Raw genomic sequence first — 6938 nt, forward strand, 5'->3', positions numbered from 1 at the left:
TTCGGTTTCCTCCCACAATGCAAAGATGTGCACGTCAGGTGAATTGGTCATGCTAAATTTTCTATAGTGTTTGGTGCATTAGTCGGGGGTAAATAGAGGGTGGGAGAATGGGTCTGGGTGGGTTTCTCTTCGGAGGGTTGGTGTGGGCTTGTTGGGCTGAAGGGCCTGTTTCCATATTGCAGCGAATCTAATCTAAACGAAAAAAAACACTCTGAAGATCATCCCATCCAGTCCCAGTCTCCTACTGCAGCTTCGCAATCCTGCAATTCCTATGGCCAGCCCACATAACTTACATATCTCTAAACAGTATGGGCAAATTAGCATTTCCAATCCACTTAATCTGCCCATTTTGGACTGTGGGAGGCAACCAGAGCACACAGAGGAAACCCACGTAGGCCCAGGGAGAATAGCCAAATTCCACACAGACATTCGCCCGAGACTGGATTGAACAGGGGTTCATGGTGTTGTTGTGCTGCAGTGCGAACAACTCAAATACCCTGAAAAAGAATTGAAAACGCATTTGAATGACATGGCAGTCGAGTCTACAATCTCCTGACACCTCTGAGTACATGCTCCCAACTTTATCACTGACTCAGATCTGAGACCTGAATCGTGAAGTTTTAATATAATTAGAACCCAGTATTAACGTCATCATCCCTAAATGATCACTTTCACTGGTATTAAACTTATCATTTCATAAAGATCTGTTCTTATGTCAGTATTCCTCTTCGTCAGTGAGCAACATTTTTGATGGATAATCTTTGGTACCAGTGTCAGAGCAACCGAATAGATTACCAATCAAGGCCCGATGTCAAAGATTGACTCTGTGAAACTACGGAAGATCAGTAATCTGAGTAATTTCCTGGACCTCAGAGCGTGGTCGTTCTTCAGTTCCTGGCGTTATTGAAGACCAATTTTTTTAAGTTCATTGGGTGTCCCAATTAACATTGCCAGCGGTGAATCGTGACCGTAAATGACTCCTCATCTATGGTTTCAGAGAAAATATTTCATTTTCGGCTTCCTCTTTTAAACACACTGTTAGCCCTGCACAAAACGAATTCAGGTTCAGCTCCATCTGTTCAAGCACACCATCAGCTCTGTGTTAAAACATTTCAGCTTCACCTCCATTTGTTAAAACTTACTCTCAGCTGTGAAAGCCAACATCAGCTGTTACTATTTACACATTTTTCATTTCTGCAAAACTCTGAACAGGTACGTTCCTCACACCGTGAAAATTCTGACTTACAGGTGACACTGACATCTCGCCCTTTCGTTGTCCTCGCCCTCCATTTGCAATGTGCTCCATTACATTGATTGCAAAATGTAACACTAAAAACAAAGATGTTGGCATCTACACTTCTGCAGGTGTTAGTTTTGCAGACTGGGTCTCACAGGAGCTGGTTGCAGCGACATAAATTGATGGAAATTCGGTAATAATTAACTTCAGATATTCGATCCCTCCTGGATTGTACTCATTACAACTGTAAAGTCAGGGCGGCGGAGAATCTGCCGTGTTCTTGATTTACATCCCATCACGTGGAGAGGGTTTCACAGCAGAAGATGTTTGCAAACAGTTCCCTGCATTTTTATGTATTTCGAAAAGTGAGGAGATTTTCAACAGAGGTGAGCTGCGACTGTCTGACAGCGCGGTGTATTACTGCAGGCTAAGAGACACAGGGACAAGAACCAAAGGTACTAAAACTCTTCTGTAATGAGGAATGGTGAAGGGTCTGGGAGCAGGGTGAAAGCAAGCCTACAAATAATAAACTTTCCAGCAATTTGTGCTGTTTTAAAACAGCAATGTAATAACATAGAAAATAGCTGTCAGAGTAGGCTATTTTGACTTTCGGGTCGGCAACACCAATCAATATGATCATGGCGGATCACTCAATTTCGATAACCCACTCACGCTTTCTCTCCATGCCCCTTGATCTCTTTAGCTGAAAGAGCCATGCACAGCGCCATCTTGAATATATCTAATGAAGGGCGCCCAACCGCATTTTGTGGCAGAGAAGTCCACAAGTTTGCTGCAGTCTGATTGAAGAAATTCTTCCTTCTCCCATTCCTGAATGGCTTACCCTTATTCTTCGAACGTAACTCTTGTTCTGGACTTCCCCAACAACGGGATTTTTTTTTCCTGCATATAAGCTGTCCAGTCCCATCAGGGGTTTCATTTGTTTCTTTAAGATACCGACCCCATTCCGCCCATTCGTCTAAATTTCAAGGACAAACACAACCGAAATGATTTAAAATTCAAATGAGATGGACTGGAAACGTTTCATCTGTCATTCTTTACATCAAACTCGCTGTGAACACAGTGTAACAATCTATTCAGTAAAGCTCAGCATTTATTTTGTTGCATTGTGTTTCAGCCGAACCATAAATCAACTGCACATAACATAAACTAACCTGAAATATACAAGAAGTTTACAACAAGCACAGGCAGCGATTTGAGAATTCTGAAGAAAGCGGATTTTTTTGAAAAACAAAATGCCTGTATTGAGTTTTTCTCGCGTGATCAGAGATTGTTTTGAACCTGATGCTGCATGTCTCTGCACTTGTCTATGTTTGTATGTCTGTGTCACCACGTAGACGGTTTGTTTACTCTTCACATATTATTAAATTTCACAGCCACTGAGTCACAGAATCCCTACAGCGCGGAACCAGACCTTTCGGCCCATTGAGTCCATACTGCCCTTCCAAAGAGCATCTTGCCCTGCCTCGTTTACACTGTCCGCATAACCCTGCATTTCTCATTGCCAATCCACATAAAATGCAAATGTTTAGACTGCGAGAGGAAACCGGAGAACATTGAGAAAATCCATGTGGAAACTGAGAGAATGTGTAAACTGTACTCAGGCAGTCGGCCAGGGCTGGAAACGAACCCGCATCTCTGGCGCTGTGAAGCAGCAGTGCTTATCACTGATTTGCGATGCCGTCGCTTTCAGATGTTTTCTGCCATTCTGATCTACCCAGTTAACAAAAACAAACCACAAAACTCGTTCACAATAATTCATTTTAACTTAATTTCAGTTTAAGCAATGCCAGACCACCAGTCTGTCTGTATGTTTTCCTCCCGAGTTTCCTTCTTCATTTTTTGTTTATATGTTGATGACTGTATTTGCATCTTCTGTATTTTGAACAATATAAACGTATATTGACACGTATCTGATCAATATATTTATTAGAATTACGAGTGCATGATATCATTAAGAATAATTAGCTCAATGTGGACTCACTGCTGATCAACCTCCTGTCAATGCTTTAGTTCGATCACACTCTGGTACTTTGCGTGATAGTCTGAAAGTATTTTTCCACAGGTTGACTCCAATTCTTTGTCTCTGTAGGGCTCACTGTGCTGTAAAACACGGAAGAGCTTGTCAGCTGTGCTTTAGTAGCATTTAGCGGGACTGTTAGACTGGATTCATTGAGATTCACTGAAAGCAGTTTCTCTTGAAATTCTGCATTCCTGGTGAATCTGCTCTTATGTAGAAAAAATTGAATGGATCCATTTGAATATTGACGATTCCAGAACAGATAAGGCATGCTGCTGCTTGTACTTCTGTAATTACATTATACTTGAATATCATCTCCATGATTTACCTAAGTTTCAGCCCGTGTCTGCAAAATAGAATGTCCTCGATAATGCCCTGTAAAAGCCCAGACAGACATGAAGTGAAACAATGGCATATTACTGTGTCTTTCTCTCCAACAATTAATGCGACAACGGTGAAACTTATTTGAGAAATAAATTAGGAATAAATATTTGAACATGAGGACTACCTACACTGCGACGAGTAATTGAATTTTAATGTCTTCTACGGTGCCCACAGACGCAGACTGTGTTGTAAAGTCAATAATTTAATACATTGGGAGTCTATCATATCAAAACTTGAATTCAAGGAGCTGGGCTCAGTCAATGAGCCTTAAACTTTCGGCTTATGCATACAAATTTTTTTTCAAGGACGAATTCAGGGAGGGTCCAATCATTGTCTTCATTTCAGATCATTATGTCGACATTTTTGGGCTCCAGCTAAATGCAATAAATGAGACTTTTGTGATTTGAAGTGTTAAATATTTATTTTAACTTATCCGTTAAACAGCTACAACGGGAACAGTAAAATAGAAATTAAGCTCCAACATGTTGACAAAGAAATGTTGGCGGATTTGAAGTGAAGCTGGTTCCGCCTGAAATGGGCATTTGACAAGAGATGGAATGATGTACTGATACCGGACTAAACATTGATGTGTTTGCTCTGGACAGAGATACAAGGGAACATCCAATCAATTGCTGAAAATGTGTTGCTGGAAAAGCGCAGCAGGTCAGGCAGCATCCAAAGAACAGGAGAATCGACGTTTCGGGCATACGCCCTTCTTCAGGAATGAGGAAAGTGTGTCCAGCAGGCTAAGATAAAAGGTAGGGAGGGGCGTTGGAATTGCGATAGGTGGAAGGAGGTCAAGGTGAGGGTGATAGGCCGGAGTGGGGTGGGGGCGGAGAGGTCAGGAAGAAGATTGCAGGTTAGGAAGGCGGTGCTGAGTTCGAGGGATTTGACTGAGACAAGGTCGGGGGAGGGGAAATGAGGAAACTGGAGAAATCTGAGTCCATCCCTTGTGGTTGGATGGTTCCCAGGCAGAAGATGAGGCGCTCTTCCTCCAACCGTCGTGTTGCCATGGTCTGGCGAAGGAGGAGTCCAAGGACCTGCATGTCCTTGGTGGAGTGGGAGGGGGAGTTAAAGTGTTGGGCTACGGGGTGGTTGGGTTGGTTGGTCCGGGTGTCCCAGAGGTGTTCTCTGAAACGTTCCGCAAGTAGGTGGCCTGTCTCCCCAATATAGAGGATGCCACATCGGGTGCAGCCGATGCAATAGATGATGTGAGTGGAGGTGCAGGTGAATTTGTGGCGGATATGGAAATGTCCCTTGGGGCCTTGGAGGGAAGTGAGGGGGGAGGTGTGGGCGCAACATCCAATCAAGTGGCAAGTATATTGTCTTGCACAAAAACTAACCTGTTCATATCCCCTTTTTTCTACAAATGGGAAGTCTGCGAAGGGTTTTGAAACGGAGTGCATCTTCTTCAGTTACATCAGCACCAGTCCTTTCCACCACTTCACTGATGACTGCATCAGCGCCACTTCCTGTTCCCATGAGAAGTTTGAGCAGTTCATCAACTTCACCAACACATTTCACCCCAAAGTTATGTTCACCTGGACCATCTCAGAAACCTCTGTCCCCTTCCTGGACCTCTCCATCTCCATCAAAGGTGGCCGACAAAGCAAGGACATCTTCTAGACACCCACTGATTCTCACAGCTAACTGGATTACACCTCCTCCGACCCTGCCGCTTATACAAGCGCTATCTCTTATTTCCAATTTCTCCACTTCCGCCGCATCTGCTCCCAGGAGGGCAAGTTCAACCATAGTACACACCAGATGGCCTCCTTCTCCAAAGACTGCAATTTCTTCCGAGCAACTGTTCGATGATGCACTCCAGCGCGACTCATCCACTGCCCGCAACTCCAACCTTGAAACCCATCCTTCCAACCACAAAAATGACGGAATCCCCCCGGTCCTCACTGCCACCCAAACAACCTCCGTATGCATAGCATCATCCTCCGCCATTTCCGCTATTCATAATCGGAACCCATCACCAGAGATAGATTTCTCTCCCCAACTCATCTGCTTTCCAGAAGGACAATTTCCTCGATGACTGTCTTGTCCGTTCCACGTGACCCACCAACCCACCTTCCCACCACTCCACCCTGCACCTTCCCCTGCCACCCCAGGGATTGCAAATCCTGTGCCCACACCTCCCCATCACCTCTGTCCAAGTCGCCAAAAGAGCCTTCCACATCCATCAGAACTTTACCTGCACTTCTACACACTTCACGTAATGTTTCTGTTGCTCCTGATGTGGTCTCCTCTACATTGGGGAGACAGGACACCTACTTTCAGAGTGCTTCAGAGAACATCTCAGCAACACCCGCACCAACCAACCGCAACGCCTCGTGCCGGAACACTTCAACTCCCCCTCCCATTTCATCAAGGCCATGCATATCCTGGGCTTCCTCTATCACCACGCCGTAACCACCCGACGCCTAGAGGAATAATGCCTCATCTTCTGCCTTGGGACTGTCCAACCACACGGCATCAATATGGATTTCCCCAGTTTGCTAATTCCCCTTTCCTTCACCGTATCCCAGTTCAACTCTGCACGACTCGAATGACATTTCCTACATGTCTGTCTTCCTTCCCACCTATACGTTCCACCTTCCTCTCCGGCCTATCACCATGACCCTCACTCCATCTACGTATCGCTCTCTCATCTAACATCCCTCAACCCCGGCGCCCCTCCCATTTATCTTTCCACACCTTTGGCTCACAAGACTCGTTCCGGATGAGGGGCTCACGCTTGAAACATCGATTCTCCTCCTCCGATGCTGCCTGATCTGCTGTGCTTTTCCAGCACCACAGTCTCGACTCTGATCTCCAGCATCTGCAATCCTCACTGTCTCAAAGACAAAATGCATGGGGGTCATACATTTTATTTTTAAATGATGTTGAAATTATTGCCCTAAAGCAGCGAATTGGCCATGGAGCCAAATCAACGTTTGCTCTTGAAACATATCCAACCAACTTCTTGTGTAGTCACCAAGTCTGTTGAGTGTGTCAGTCGATCCTTCTCCATATACTCTCATTTCTGTCCTAATTTTCATGTTATTTCAGTTGCATTTCTCTCCATTTTCAGAGTGTTTCTTTGCATCGACACTCTCTTTATTCGTGTTTATCTGATAACTGCCTCAATTTCATTTTCTGTCTGCTTTTCTGATTCTGCTCCTGTCCTTTACTTCAGCCTCATTATCTCTTTTCGGGCTCTCTCTCTCTTGTTCCCTTTAGTCCAATTGAATTCCACATCGATGTCTATCATGCTTTTTCTCTCAATGG

The sequence above is a fragment of the Chiloscyllium plagiosum genome, unplaced genomic scaffold, assembly GCF_037043375.1.
Source record: "Chiloscyllium plagiosum isolate Xiang-an unplaced genomic scaffold, Cpla_swu_hap1 HiC_scaffold_27, whole genome shotgun sequence".
In the NCBI taxonomy this organism is placed as follows: Eukaryota; Metazoa; Chordata; class Chondrichthyes; order Orectolobiformes; family Hemiscylliidae; genus Chiloscyllium; species Chiloscyllium plagiosum.